Source organism: Watersipora subatra, chromosome 9, assembly GCF_963576615.1.
Source record: "Watersipora subatra chromosome 9, tzWatSuba1.1, whole genome shotgun sequence".
NCBI lineage: Eukaryota > Metazoa > Bryozoa > Gymnolaemata > Cheilostomatida > Watersiporidae > Watersipora > Watersipora subatra.
Genome location: NC_088716.1, coordinates 15277607 through 15294996, shown reverse-complemented (window position 1 = coordinate 15294996; position 17390 = coordinate 15277607). Strand labels below are relative to the sequence as shown.

Sequence of the window (17390 nt, the reverse complement as noted above, 5' to 3'; positions counted from 1 at the left end):
TTTCAACCCTTCTTTCATAGCGGTGATCAAATAGAGGTGATGTTCATATAAAGGTTCTACGGTATATATTCACCATATAAGTACATGTCAGGCGTTGTCATACTTACAGCCTTGCTTCTGTTTCCTTTGGCAAGCATGACTATACTGCCGCCAACAGCCTGGAATTCTTCAACATATGAGTCCATTCGTCCAGCTGTTGTTGGTCCAAATGAGCCACTGGCATAACCCTGCAATGAGCAGCAGCAATACAAAATAGCCTCATAGTTTCCATGACGGCAGATATCATTAATTAGTTTAAAAAATCAAAGAAACTTACATTTGTAATCGTCCTACTCTGGAGATTTAAGAGAACAACTCTAATTTGATAGAAATAGAGAATGTGATACATGTAGCAAAAACATACATTACACATAATATGTCAACAATTTAAAACAAGAAACTAAGACATTAGTAGCTTTAACATGAGAAAACGACTCCAACTTATCAGCAAATGAGCATGTGGTACACTTAGTAAGGGCATACACTACACATGATATGTCAATAGTTTAAAACAAGAAACTGAGGCATATTAGCAGCTGTAAGATCTGCATTAAGCAATAATATATGGTAAATAATATTCAGCTTTATATAGTTTATATATCATATAACTTTAAAAAGTTCCCTGCGGCTAACTGTTTACAGTATATAGACTCTGTGACCATAAGCCTACCTGGCAGACACTAAATTGTAAAAAATCATTTTTAATATAACTAGTAGAAATACTCAGTGTTGCGAGAGTCACCCTATGAGATGAAATTCACATTTGGTTAATTTTCAACTTTATTCATCAATATTATCATATTCTACAATAATTATCACTCTCGCTGAATATGAACACTAATCTCTGGATATACTATGAAGCAACGTTGTCTTGTTTAATGAAAAACTATAAATGGGAGTGGCAATGTAAGATCTTCCCTTAATATAACCTTCAAGAAACTTCTAGATGTTGAAGAATCTGAAATGAGTAATTTATCTAAATGGGCAATGACACAATTATTTTGAGGTTTTTGGAAGGTAGCTGAGTAGCTCAGTTGGTTGAAGCATCAGTCCAATAGGCTGAGTGTCATGTGTTCAAACCTCATAGGGACTGAATTTTTGGACTAACTTTGGACTAACTTAAGCAAATTGGACTAACTTAAGCTAGTATATAGCTAAGCTTACTATAATAAGAGCCATGAGCTGGCCAGACAGTGAAGCCAGATTTTGTGACGTTATGCGCCACACCACAGTGGTATGTGTATCTTAAATCTTAATGACTATCTGCATAATTAATCCAATGCATCGCAAGAAGCACGTGTGGTTTAGTGGATAGACTGCCTGCCTGCATACCAATAGATAGGTCCTGAGTTCAGTTGACAGTCACTTTGCAGTTGACGATGGCGCACCTTTGTCGCCGAGTCCCTGACTCGGCCGACCAGTCTTTACCCGCCTCGCAGTTGACAATCGCGCTATTAAGCCTAGTTCCCATATACGTAGCAAAGCACCGACGGTAATATCGCGCAGCAAAACACTTGCGGTGCTCGGCACAGTTTAATGTTCACATAAAAGCCGCATCATTAATAATATCGTAAACATAATTGCGTAATCAAATAAAATGTTCGCTCGCCATGCCGCTCCTATAATGGTGACTTTTACCCGTACTGTAACAGTGCATTTCGGGAAGGTTTTGCCTGCGGCCGTTTGCGAAATTTGAACATGCGCAAACTCTTGCGTTGACCGCCGGCATCCACCGGCGGTGCACTGTGATCCGCGGCGTGTATGTTCCCATTTTATCGCAATAGCCTGCGATGCTGTCGCCGGTGCTTTGCGGCATATATGGGAACCAGGCTTTACACTCGCCTCGCAATTAATCGCCTCGCAATCATTTGCCTTGCAATCAATCGGCTCGCACTTGCGTCGCAATCAATCGCTTTGTACTCGCCTCACAATCAATCGCCTAGCAATTAATAGCCTCGCACTTGCCTTGCAATCGCCTCGTAATCAATCGCCTCGCACTCGCCTTGCTATCAATCGCCTCGCAATCAATCGCCTCGCACTCTATCGCTTTGCAATCAATCGCCTTGCACTTGCCTCGCAATCAATCGCCTAGCACTCAATCGCTTCGCAATAAATCGCCTCGCACTTGCCAACACATTCATCCAGAGCGCCGCGCCTGGAGACTCTCGCTGCACTCGCGGCGAAAAAACTCCCTGAGTGACGCCACATCACGGAGTTGTCCTACTTGTGTACAGATAACTGATAATGAAATTGACATTGCTAGGCAAACTGGAATTCTTCAAACTTGCAGTATTGAAAAATTTTGCATGTTTTAAAAAATTCTACAAAATATTTTGCTTTCGCCAGCATTTATTGAATGGAGACTCCTACATGCTTAAAACACTAATCATGGCTCACCAGTTCTTCGTCTATAACCTGTGTTTTGACATGTTATATAAAAACAGTAATGCGGTTGTATCGATAAAATTTATATGTACTAGAAATTCCACTGTCATACAGCCCACGACCAAAGTGATATTGGAAAAAACGAAAGGGTACTGATGGTTGAGAAATGCAATATTAGCAGTCAAATGGCACTGCAGTGCAATAGGATAACTGCAATGGTAGCTGTAATGTACTGGGTGCGGGTGTTATTATATACAACAAACAGCAATAATGAAAGGAAAAGATTATATGTTTATATCTCTCCCCCTGCAATAGGAGAAATGCAATATTGGCCAATATTAGAAGTAAAATGCACTGATATTATTAGAATAATCGATATTATTAATATAGTAATAATATAAAAACAATGCACAATTTTGTTTACATTAGTCATAGTTAGCAATATCAAGAAGTTGTGATATTTATATAGATTTTTAGAAAATCTGTACTACGTAGTCATTGTTCTGTAGTCATCCAAACTTATAATTAAATATCGTAATAATCTCATAAGAATCGTTAGAAAAAATATCGTCATTTCATTTACTTACACTGCGTTGGACATCAGTTAGAATACCAAAGTACTCAAGTGTCTAAAATGTCAGTTTGAAATCGGCAAAAATGAAACGATTTCAGTACACCTACGTTAATTACAGAAACCGCCGACGATGCCATGCACTGGTGAAATGTGCACGTTATTTTTTCGCGAAATGGGCACGACTTCATTGTTCTATTCTGTCGCCCAGCGTTTCAATTTCCGGTCTTAACTTTTATTAAACCAAGCTTTTCAAGCGTTTTGTGACGATTTTCCTCCTAATAAATCTGTCTATTTGTGTATAATCCGATCAGATGGGTAAGTTTTAAGAGAATTTCGATAATTTACAAAATTTAGTAACATATTTAAATAGGCTTATATGTATTTTGTATCGTTATTATACTTAACTAATCTACAAAACGATGGTTAAATTTGTTGATGAAATTTCGAGACAAGGGTTCGTCTCATTGTCGATGAATAATTTTCGTAAGTTGTGTGCACATGCATTTATCATAAAAACTCTCATACTTCGCTTCCGCTCGTTTGTTCGTGGGATAACAGCACAGACAGTACGATGTCAAGGCAGATACAGCATTAGTACCTTACAATAACAAAACATAACTCCAACATGATAGCCTTTTTATGAGATACAATAAGGAAATATATACTGAAAAATATGTTAGAAAATGCTGCATGTGGATAATATGTAGGTGTAGCAGAACATGAAGAACATAGCATGACATAACAATATCATAATGTTAATTCAATGCAAGCATGACATAACAATAACGCAATGTTAGTTCGACGCAACACTTGCGGATAGACAAAATCTTTTGTTTTTCTGTCGGGTGTATGAACAAACAGTTTTTGGCTTGTGCCTACTTTTGAGCAGGCGACGTACAGCTGGTCATGGCAAAGCAGGGTGACAGTAAGTCGATACCAGCTACTCTCTTTCTTCTCATCATCGCCTAGCGCAACGCTCGGAGTACCCGTGCAAGTTCTGCAGTAGTTAGTTACAGTACTCATAGCTGAAAAAAATTAGTAACTCAGTTGCTGAATAAAATGAACAGGTTTACTATCACGAACAGTGGTAACATTGAATGAGAAGTACTTATCTTTTTGAAGTAGAAACTTGGTAGGTAAAACGCAAAAAAAATTGTATAGGTGGCCGGAAAAACAAATGTTCACGGTGACCTTTCTCGTTGGCAGTAAATATGAATTAAACATGTAAATTACTACTAATTAATTTATTTAATGAGTAGTACATTTGTATAGCTGTATAGGCACCTTTGTATAAGCCGCAGAACTCAGGACGATGCTTTTTAACATGGCAGCAACTTTGCTGTTTAAAACGGAACAGGGCCTAACGGCACTATATTAACCTACGCTTTTTAACCTATTGCCTAATGGAACAGTACCGTAAGGCATTGTTTCATTTTTTCTTTTACCGCTAGAGGCGCACTAACTGGAGATTTCGGTTAATGCGCCCTAGTGGTGAAAGAAAGACCACAGAATAGCCGCACCCTTATATAAGCCGCATGGCTCAAATCATCATAAAAAAGTAGCGGTTAATAGTCCGAAAGTACGGTATTTGCTACTCATATTAATTCAGTTCGCTTCGTACGACCGAAATTCGTATGACGAAAAAAGGAAAGACCGCTCTATAAGGTGGACAAATACACCCACACACAGATTGCCGTTCACATAGTAGATAGATATAGGACATCATTACCTTTACAACATCAGAGCTGAGGGACTGTGAGGTAACATCAGGCATATATTTTTGAACGTCTGTTTCAAGCTGTTAAAGAAATACACCCTCAGATGTGATCTTTCCCAAAGCCTACCAATAATATATTTCTAAATATAGTCTTGCCACTCCCTGACAGGTTTTCCACACTAAAAACCTATGTGTCACTTTTTTCTGACAAATATTCCATCGACTCTCTTTCCATGAGCCGAGATTAGATATTAGAGACTCAATAAAAATAGTTGTGAAAACACAACATAATTCATACACAGGAACAAATTCTGAAACACAACTATTAACCTAGTAAGTCTAATCTAAAGGAATAAATAATTTGCATTTAACATTAGTGTGTGAACATTCTTATACAAAGATTTTATTAAGAGACATCCCAAGAGTTGAGACTATGGGTTGTTTATTAATAGCATGTGACATCCGCATGACCTTCAAAATTGTGATGGTAGGTTAAAACAATTTCATTTTTCTAAATACCAGGTATTATATATTGACTAGCTGTACTACCCGCATGGGCAATAAATATTTTTGGACAAAATTTTTTTTGTATTTAACATATAACACCATTTATTTGTATTTAACATATAAGAACATTTGCCATTCTAACTTTCAAACTACATATCATGAGAAGTGTTTCGTGCAGTTGAAATAAATTAAGAGGGAAAATAAAAACAACTGTAAAGGTTTTCAAACTTTGTCAAACAACTGTAACTTTCAAACTTGTATCATGAGAAAACGGTTTCATGCATGTCGAAAATGTTTTGAGCAGATCAAATGAAAAATAAAAAAATAAGACAGCTATAAAAGGGTTTAAATGTAAATGTGAAATAATTAGCTAGTAATAGCTAAATTAAGTCTGTCTTGCTACGATTACAATAAAAGATGATTCTGTAATGATACAATTAATACAAATTGAGAAAACAAAATCAAAATCCTGAATATGTTGAATTAATAATAACAATAACTTTTCGGTTGCCAAGGTTACTGTTCAGCCGGAAGCTATACATCAAAACTTGGAATACGATGGTACTGGTACCTCTCGATACTGGTACAAATGTAAAAATAAGATATCGTACTGTCTTTGTCTGACCGAATGGAGAGACAATGTTGAGACTCTTCCTACGGAGGAAATACAAGTGTCCACATGAAAAAAGTTGGCCTTGATCACGATACAACAATTGAACCCTACGAAAAATCGAAATTAGAAGTTCAAGAAAACACAAAAAAGCATCGGGCTTTATAGAGTTGTTAGAATTCATATTTTCAAAATCAAATAGTACATATTTTAGCGTGTGCGTATGGTATACGGTATATGATAATGTCATATTGTCTTTGATCAACACGCCTTGTATAGCTCAGTGGTGAAACGGGTGAGTTCAAATCCATCAGAATGTGGAATTTTATTTCCAATATTTCAATAGCTATAGCTATAGCTGGACAATGACACATGCACACACGACCAACTTTGAGAAATATAGATAGAGATGATATAAGAGCCATCCAAATCCATGGATACAGGTTAGGAAAAAATAGCACCTAACAGGATTTGAACCCACAATATTCAGCTTACCCATCAGGCACACTACCAACTGCGTCAACCATTCACCTTCTATCATGTTTGAGTTTTTTCACATAACCCTACTCTGTGTGCTTTCTTGACGCACCTGACAATTTCTCACAACACATTGTATTGTCAGGGTACTAGTCTGGATAAAACTGGACTAGTGAGTAGTCGATGGAAAATATTTGTGTCATAGAGGTGTCTGCGATTACCGATATAGTGTAAACTAGCCTTTAACGATGGGTTCTTCAGAACGTAACTTCACCATCAAGTGAAGACTCGATGAAATGAGCTTTAGACTGTAAGCTGATGCCAATCCTGCAAACTGGGAGCTATGTTGACTTGTATCTTTTTACAATCTTACCTGCCTGTCCGCCGAACAAGACACGCCCATACCAACTGGGCAGGAAGCTCCGTGGCGTGGCAGTCTCACTACTCTCACATCGTGCACAAAGTATTTTCCACCGAACTGAGCACCGATTCCAATCTGTTGACTCATCTCTTGTATCTTCTGCTCGAGTTGCACGTCCCTAAATGCTCGGCCATGTTCATTGCCTGTAGATGAGAGAGAGGAACATAATCACAGGCAACTCATGGTAAGCTACTAAAGGAAACTCACTCGTGGAATGGTAGTATCACTTGCTTGAATATTGACTTTAGCATACACCAAGTGTATCTGGTGTATGCTAGAATATATTTATTGGAGTCATTCGTGGGCCATCTTTAATTCATATAAAAATCTAGCTATTGACAGAGTAGCTATTGTGTAAGATTGTTTCAATGATATCAATTGATGATATCATTGAAACAAGTGTGAAAATGTTTCAACTTGTTTCAAGATATGCAAGATATGTTAAAGAAAATGCAAAATATAATTTGCAGAACATATTGAACCCATCAAAGCCCCGTTGCCACCTGTGCTGAAATCTTGTCTGAATTCCACCTGATAGATAGATTTATGAAGTGTAATCAGAGCTGTTATGACAGGTATTTTTGCATAGCTCGACTCAATTCTAACGGAACAAATATTGAGAGCTGAAAAGATTTTATGCCCACACTACTAAGTGACAACAGCTAAGTCCATAATCCGCCAACCAAGCGCAATAATGGCTTTATTGACCCTTTGTCAGAATCGGTGGGTTAATTGATTTCAAAAAAATTGGCGTGGTTTTAAATTCACTATGTCGGTTTATTCATAAAACCATTTGTTTTATACTTAAATCAACTAATCAAATGTGACCAGTAGATTCCTTTCTACAAATTGATACTAATAATGACTAGATAATGTTGATTATACCCGAATTTTTTAGGGATGCAATTGGTTTCGCCAAATATTCAAACATATTCTTTTCAAAGATGGCATTTGCTTATTTTATTTAGTAACTAGTTTCCGGTGTGGATAGCAACTGAGAACTTAGCTGATACAAAGGCCGCGATAAAATAAGTTAGCTCGACGACCTAATTACCGTAGACTGGCAGAATCGTAGTCAATACTCAAATGTTTACACAGTATTTAGAGAAAACTAATTCGACAGAAATTTAATTATCTTTATTTGAGGCGTTTGAAACATTTATAATAATGTATCTGTAGCTAGATTTAACATTTTATTCTGGCAATCATGAGCAATTACAAAATAAAATATATGACAATAGAGCCGCGTAGAACTAGACTTTTATTGCAATAGCCAATGTGAATACAAGAAATATAGATGGACTGTTTCACTATATACATGTACATCATTTTGGGCAAGTCTGGGCGCATCTTTTTTCTGAGCGTTTTGTCAATTTTTGTCAATTTCAATCTTCAAATATTTTGACAATGAAACTGCCTAAAACAACAAACGACATCTCAACTGATAGAAAAAATTGATGCTCTCTGTTAAAATCAACTAAAATTTGACGCAATCATATCTTTAAAGCCGAAGAATTTAAAAATACTTACCTGAAGTAGGTAAGTTATCAAAGTACTTCGTTGAGGCCAATTTAACACATTTTAAATTCATTTCGGCAGAGGTTCCTCCAATAACAAAGGCTAAATGGTAGGGTGGACAAGCAGCCGCCCCGATAGTCTACAATAGTGACTTGAACAGTTAAGCTCAACAATATGATCCTATTGGAACTCAGGCTATATCGGAACAAGGACTAACATCCAAAAAACAATAAACCCAATTGAAAAACTCAACTCCATAGCAATTTTTAAAAACAAAATGACCTTCAAAAAAGCGCAAAAAAAATGTAACAGTAAATGCTGTTTCCTGCAAGCTATATTTAGGCGTGACACTTGTCACACTTATAACCTGCCACCTACAGTTGACAGCGATAAGGAACACACACATATTCCAAACCTGTATTTACTCATGTACAAACTCCATGAGTTTCTTTTCATTCAGCAGAGCCTTGGTTGCCTGGTAGAGAAAACTCTTGTTAGCCGAACCACCACCTTTGGCTATGAACAGGAAGTGGTACTCGTCTCCCTTGGTAGAGTATATCTCTATCTGAGCAGGAAGATTTGTGCCAGTGTTTGCTTCCTTGTACATGTCAAGGGGAGCAACCTGAAATACGCAGCAAAATATGATTTACTCTTAAGTTTCTATAAAGGTTACAAAATAACTTTCAGTACTTTGTGAAATACTTGGATATAGCGAACACATGTTTAACTCGACTGGATTTGCTTGGTCCGTTCCCACGCAATGATAAATGGCTCTATATAACTCGAACTCAACACTGTTATAACGAACTGTTTTTTGCCCAACGGCTACCGAAACGGTTGCTATCGCTTTAGAAAATCACTTTATTCCAAGCCATAGAGGTAAACCTCAACTTTTCGTAATTCATAAGCGTCGTTATTACCTCCATCGGCAAAACATTTTTGTCAAACGACTTTTCTAAATGTTTGGTGAAATTTGATTTATCCTGCTATACGATGAATAGCATGGGCTAGCCGGGTCACGCGCGCAAGGATTTTCGCCACGCACATACAAAACAAAAGCAGCATGTTGTTTTTGCGTGGCGAAAATCCTTGAGTGCGTGACCCGGCTAGCCCGTGATGAATAGTTTTCCGACGTTGATTCCGTGATGAATCAACGTGGGAATGTTGAATGTTTAAAACGTCTTAAAAATTGTTGTAATTAAACGTATACGTTGTCATAGCTAAAAAAACTATTCATCGTTCGACCTAAACACAGAATACGTGTGTACATTCAATAAGTATCCATTCAAAAAGCGTGAGTGATATACAATGTACCGTAAAACCTCGTAAAACTTTTAATTGAACTGCCTCGGAGTGTTGCTCTTAACGAATCCCAGGTAAAGTAAGGTGATCTTTGCATAAACTTCAAGAAAAATCGGCAAAATTGATCGTGGGTAAAACGCTCAAAATATCAGCAACGATCAAGTTTTGCCAATGTCAATCTAAAAAACGTCCTGGCAATAACATCACCTCAAACAACAAACTAATCTCAAGTGATAGAAAAATCTCTATAATTTTTGATAAAAACGTTTTAAGCTTTACATTAGAAGCATTTAATTTGAAACAAGCCATTTGTGCTTTTGATTTATATTATAGTTTGTATATGTACATGTATCTACTAATAAATAAGTAAATACATGGATTTGTGATAGTGCTCTGATAACTTGAACGCTCTGATAATTCGAACACTTTTGCTCGGTCCCTTGAAGTTTGAGTTATCCGAGTTTCACTGTATATTCATTTTATAGCCAAAAAACTCCAGAGTTGTCACCAAGTGGTGTGTATTCGCTGGCTTATCCTTGTTGTTTGAAATATATTTTAAAAAACAAAATTACAGAGCCAATTACGGACATTTGCAAAATTGGGTGTTGCATGTAGACACGAAAAATGTGCTAAGCGAAGTGGATATTGCAAAAATCTAAAGCAATAGTTTTTACATCATAATCTCATCATATTTGCGCAAAAACCTCAAATTTGTCAACTTGTTCTAACACAATATGTTCTAAACTGTGTTTTGATTTGAATGATCTTATTTTGAATCGTTCTAAAACGATTCTAATCTGGTACATATGAAAATCACAACAAAACTCGACTGACCTAATGTTGAACCATTATTGCTATAACTAAGGTAGGATTATATTAAAAGCCCACGTTTCCATGACGATAATTCAGCAACTAATAGTTTACCTGTGAATACCGCAGATTCCTACTTGTATACGTATTGTACACTCCTCGTGACAAGGCCTCCGCATCATCTCCACCTGTCCACACTTGCTGACCTTTCTTTCCTGAGAAATTGTATTCTGATGTACACATTCTGTACGCATGATGTGCACATAATGTGTTCAAGATATCTTTAGAACAAAAAGTACAGATCTATTTTGAATGCGCCCTTGTTAAACCTTGATAAGTATTTAACAGACTTGCCAAAAGCAGTAAGTATGAGTAAATGAATATACAAAAACACCACAAATGAGACAAGTCAAGTAACACTATAGATAAGTAATTAACAGACTTGCCAAAAGCAGTAAGTATGAGTAAATGAATATACAAAGACACCACAAATGAGACAAGTCAAGTAACACTATAGATAAGTAATTAACAGACTTGCCAAAAGCAGTAAGTATGAGTAAATGAATATACAAAGACACCACAAATGAGACAAGTCAAGTAACACTATAGATAAGTAATTAACAGACTTGCCAAAAGCAGTAAGTATGAGTAACTGAATATACAAAGACATCACAAATGAGATAAGTCAAGCAACACTATAGATAAGTAATTAACAGACATGCCATAAGCAGTAAGTATGAGTAACTGAATATGCAAACACACCACAAATGAGACAAGTCAAGCAACACTATAGATAAGTCATTAACAGACTTGCCAAAAGCAGTAAATATGAGTAACTGAATATGCAAAGACACCACAAATGAGACAAGTCAAGCAACACTATAGATAAGTCATTAACAGACTTGCCAAAAGCAGTAAATATGAGTAACTGAATATGCAAAGACACCACAAATGAGACAAGTCAAGCAACACTATAGATAAGTCATTAACAGACTTGCCAAAAGCAGTAAGTATGAGTAACTGAATATAAAAAGACACCACAAATGAGACAAGTCAAGCAACACTATAGATAAGTCATTAACAGACTTGCCAAAAGCAGTAAATATGAGTAAATGAATATGCAAAGACACCACAAATGAGACAAGTCGGACAACAGTATAGAAAAGTCATTAACAGACTTGCCAAAAGCAGTAAATATGAGTAACTGAATATACAAAGACACCACAAATGAGACAAATCAAACAACACTATAGATAAGTAATTAACAGACATGCCATAAGCAGTAAGTATGAGTAACTGAATATGCAAACACACCACAAATGATACAAGTCAAGTAACACTATAGATAAGTAATTAACAGACTTGCCAAAAGCAGTAAATATGAGTAACTGAATATGCAAAGACACCACAAATGAGACAAGTCAGAGAACACTATAGAAAAGTCTTTACCAGATCTGCCAAAAGCTCAATTTATTAGTCAACTAGGTTAATGGCCGGCGTTGTTCAGGTAATAAAAAAGTCTTCAGACCGATAATTTATTTTTATTACATGTTAACGCCATTTATCACTCAACTCTAACTGCAGAGAGAATGTAGAAGTTATTCCTACTTAAGATAGTACTATTATCCATGTGAAAAATATTCAGCCTTTACAGATTTAGCAATCAAGCAAAGGAAAAACCGTAAATAGGAGTGTAACGGCCCAATTGAGTCGACACATTTAAAAATTACAAATTAAAAAATAGGTAATGTAGCAAAAATTTAGCTTTCACAAAAATAACAAATGCAAAAGGTAATATTAATAAACAATTAAAAGTGCACATTTAGTGTGTGCAATCGTGAAAAGGGTACAGAGTATATGATGAACATGATAAGAATGATAAAAACGTCTTAGCCTTGTGGTTAGGTGTGAGTGTTAATGAACTTGCGGCTGCAATCTTTATGTGTTCTAAACCAATAGAAAATTTCAGTAGAAAATTGCTATACAACTGAATGGCATCTATGAAATTATTCCGAATACAATCGGTGAGCAACGCACTGCCGGGAAGACAACTTCAACTAGATAAAAAATAATACTTTCTCAAATCTTTATTGATTGTGTGTAACTGAAATCTATGCTATATAACATGCAAATAAAAACCATTTTATTTAAAATACGGTTGTAAGCTTGTTGTTTACAAATATGTGTATTTGTCTCTGACATACGCATGATGTATACATGATGTGTGCATGATGTACCTGTAAAGCCTGGTTCCCATATCGATTGCGATACTCCGGCGGTAACTTGCGCAGCAAAACGTTTGCGGCGTTAGGCTCGGCGGCATATGTTCACATATAAGCTGTATCGCTAAACATAATCGCGTAATCAAATAAAATGCTCGCTAACCACGCCGTTTCTATAATGGTGACCTTCACCCATACAGTGCATTTCGGGAAGGTTTTGCCTGCGGTCTTGCGAAATTTGAGCAGCGCGAAACTATTGCGATGCCGCCGGCAACTATCGGCGGTACCCGGCGCGTAGGTTCCCATTTCACTGCTAATAGCCTGTGGTGCTGTCACCGGTGCTTTGCGGCGTATATAGCAACCAGGCTTAATGTATTCAAGATAGCTTTAGAACAAAAAGTACAGATCTATTTTGAATGCAGCCATGTTAAATCTAATTGCAACATCTAAAGTTGGTACAGCATACCCATAATTATGGCTGTTCCAGTATCCTGACAGCCAGGTAGTACTATACCAGCCGCAATGTTAGCATTCTTCAAAAGCTCTAAAGCTACATATTTGTCATTAGGGGATGCTTCTGGGTCTTTGAGAATATTAGAGAGGGACTGCAAATAAAATATCACTTAGGTGTAAAAATAACAATAATTTCACAAAATTTCACAAAACCGGAAGGTCTTTTTGGTTTCTAAATAAACCAGACAATAAATCAGATAGTCAAAATCTGAAAGACGGAATATAAAAAATAAGTATAATAAATACTAATAAATACGGAACAGGAAATCACGAATAAAAATGAGGGAACCTACCAAATAGTGCTCTTAGTGTTTGGTTTCTTCACTATGCAACCATGGCAATCCTGTTAGTAAGAATCAATTGCTTGCACACATGGTTTTTAAGTAATACCTGAAGATGAGCTGGCCTGAGGAGGTGAGATATGTCAACCATAGCCTGTTCACAGAGCAGTGTCAGTGCTTGAGGATCAACCACCAACATATTTTTGCTTTGAAAGGTGCTTGTAGACACAAAGTCAGCTAAAAAAAGAAAATCGGATGATTTTCCTGTTGCATTCCTGATCAGACCTATGCAATAAACTATATTTATATATAATATTTGTATTTACCATTTTGACACATTTGAATATTTATTTTCCTTTATTTATACAACCAGATATTAAGCCTTGTCTGTATGTTCCATTATACATTGAAAATGTACTAAAAAACACATGCGTTGTACCAGACAACTATAATACCTAGCATATTGGTAGCAAACCAAAATTGAAATGATTTCCTTTAAACAAGGAACAGCAGCATAGCTTTGCATACAACCCATCTGCACGTAGCTCCAGCAACTTACTTTAAAACAACAATATCATCAATTTAAGCACAGCATACACACATTGAAAATAATTAGGCTTACTGTGTTTGAAACATAAGTTTGCAACAAATTTTAAATACTGTTTAAATAATTCCTGACAATAAAACTTTGAATACAGTGCGCAAACCTACAAGTTAGCTTTTTGTAAGGTGGGTTTAGAGGCTCTGTGTTTTCAAACATATCCTGGTAATAAAATGGCTTAAGTGTTCCAGTTGACCGTCTAAGCAGACATAGTGGCAGCTTATTTCCGGCGCGAAGGAAACCTTTTGAAAGTGACTGCATATTCTGCAACGGATATTGAAACTAATAGAGGAATAACTAACATTCAAAATGCTGAATCTAAAATGAAGTACATAAAGTTTCAGTAAGAATTTTAAAAAAAACGAACAAATTATCCAAACGCAAAACCTTGTATCGAGTTTTATATATATTAGTTTAGTTAGAATTATTGTCCAAGTAGCATTTATTTTAGTCCAGGATACAAGAGAAACAATACGTCCGTTTTTTAGTAAGCCAAAACGAAGAATGCCGGATGTGAGTAATGAACAAGTATGTCATCTATACAGGAAATACCTCACTGAGCATGTGTATGTCATCACCATGATAACAAGTAAATATATAAGTTTGTAAACTAAAAACTGTTACATCTCCTTTTCCATGGAAATATTAAAGCAAACACAAAATCATTGGTAAGTACAATGGTATGAAATATGATGTAAACATGCAACAATGTCACTGGTTTGGACTTCTAAGTTGGTTAGAACATCAGATAGTCAGCGTATCGGGAGGGGAGTTTTCTATTCCGGGGAGGCAGAACACGTCTAGGGGTTTGGTCAGGGACACTGCTATCAGAGGCTGGCTCAGATAATGGTAACGAACGTGGAGATTCTGGCGGGTTGTCGGGAATGGGTACAGTGTCGTTTGAGGCTGATAGAGAACTATCTTGGGCTGTTTTTCTTGCCTGGGTACAAAGATCTTCAGCCTGTTCTGGGAAATGGTCAGCCAGGGTATAACTCTGATTCTGCGGCGCAGGAAGCTGTGATACCCTTATGTCTTTACGGTTACGTCTTACGGTACAACTACCTGTCGATAAATGGTAACTGCGATCCCCTGCTATGTCAATTATCCGTCCTGGTTTCCACTCACCTGACGCAGCTCTGAAATACACGGACTGTTCTGGTTCGAGGGGAGATTTCTCGCTACCTGCCCGTCTATCGTGATAATACTTATCAGAACTCTTCATACTACCCAACTTGTTTCTAACATGCTCCAAATCATAACTGTTGACTTTGTATCTTTCAGTAGATACTGGCATTGAATCTCTCAACAGCCTACCTTGAAGCAGCTCAGCCGGAGATGGTAGGCCATCACATACTGGTGTATTACGTATCGTTACCAGACCACCTAACCAATCGGTACCTTCATCTGCACACTTAGCCATCATTGATTTCACTGTACCAATAGTCCTCTCGGATTGACCATTACCTGATGGATGCAGAGGAGAACTTGTTTGATGAGATATTTTCAACTCGGTACAGAATCTCTTGAACTCATCACTAGAAAACTGAGGACCGTTGTCCGATACAATAACATCTGCCTGACCGAAATCAGCGAATATCTCTCTCAAGCACTTGATAACGACACCACTACTTGTACTCTTAGGCAAATGTTTCACTACAGGCCACTTTGACAAATAGTCAACTAACAGAAGATAATCACTTCCATTCAGATGAAACAAATCTACACCGATCATCTCAAATGGCGTGTTGGGAATAGGAAAAGGCATTAATGGCTCCTTCTTTTGACAGCCTTCCGACTTGAGGCACGCCTGACAAGACTGACATTTGTCCTCTATGCGACGCCTGAGACCAGGCCAGAACACAGACTGCATAGCTTTCTGTAGAGTCTTCGTGACCCCTTGATGAGCCATATGCAGCTGGTTCAACACATCATTCCTCAACTGTGTAGGAATGACCAATCTCTCACCATAGAACAACAATCCATCCAGTTCACAGAGATGATTACGCAGATTCCAGAAAGCCAGACCACGAGCACCACACGACTTTTTGTGTGTGGGCCAACCATTCCTTACATACTCTAGCACTACCTGCAACTCCTCATCCTGAGAAGTAGCGTTTTGATACTTGTCCATAACTCCATCACTACGAATTACAACAGAACACACAGATCTGAGAGGATCTACACCCAGGTCATCATAGCTGTTCGCGCCCTCTGGACATGATCGACTTAATGTGTCTGCCAGGACCATATATTGACCAGGCTTGTACAACAGCTCTATAGGATAGCCCAGCAGTTTTATCCGCATGGCAGCTAACCTTGGAGATAATTGATTGATATCCTTAGACATAAGACCAATCAGAGGGAGATGGTCAGTCTCAACAACCACTCGTTTCTGACCAAGGCAGTAATATTTGAATCTCTCACAAGCGAAGACCGCTGCAAGCAACTCCTTCTCAATCTGACTATACCTCGATTGACATTCTGTCAGGGACTTAGCAGCAAACTCGATGGGTTTACCATCTTCTAGTACTACAGAGCCGATACTGTGCGATGATGCGTCAGTACTCAGGGTCACCTCGCCTCCTGAGTAATATGCCAGAGGAGGGGCATGTATAATCAGGCTCCTGAGCTTTTCAAATGCCTGAATGTGGGCCTCCTCCCAGATGAACTGCACATTCTTCCTACACAGATCTCGGAGAGGCTTAGCATGCTCACTCAGATTTGGAATGAACTTAGCAAGATAGTTAACAAAGCCAAGATACCTCTGAACACCTTGCTTATCAACCGGAGCAACCATATCCTTGATAGCCTCGACTTTTGAATGACTAGGTTTTACACCCTCAGCTGTTAACTCATGACCAAGATATGACACAGAGTCCTTACAAATCACAGTCTTATCAGGATTCAAAGTCAACCCAATCTCTCGACATCTCTGTAGGAATTGTCTCAGAAACTTGTCATGCAGCTCTTTCGATGGAGCGTAGATGACAACATCATCTACATAGACCTTCACGAATGGCATATCGGCGAAACTGTCAACCATTCTCTGGTGAAATATCTCTGTGGCGTTACAGATACCCATACCAAGTCTTACAAATCTGAACTTCCCAAATGGAGTGACAAAACTCAATAGCTTAGAGGACTGCTCATCAAGCGGAATCTGATAGAACGAAGATTTGACATCTGTAGTGGTGAAATATTTCGAGCCAGACATACTTGAAAATATCTCAGTGGTGGTCGGTATTGCACATTGAGCTCTTACCAGTTGTGTATTCAAGTACTGCGGATCTAACACTAGCCGTAACTCACCATTAGGTTTATTCACCAGTACCAGTGGTGATAGCCACTCTGTTGGTGATATATCCTTTACTATCACACCCTCACCTAGTAGTTTATCTAGCTCTCGTTTTAGT

The 17390-nt window shown here is 37.6% G+C and overlaps 1 pseudogene; it reads right to left on the bottom strand.

Moving 5' to 3' along the window:
* LOC137404827 (fumarate hydratase class I, aerobic-like) overlaps positions 1-14176 on the bottom strand; it is a 36125-nt pseudogene extending 21949 nt beyond the window's left edge.
* Positions 14177-17390: the final 3214 nt, after the last annotated feature.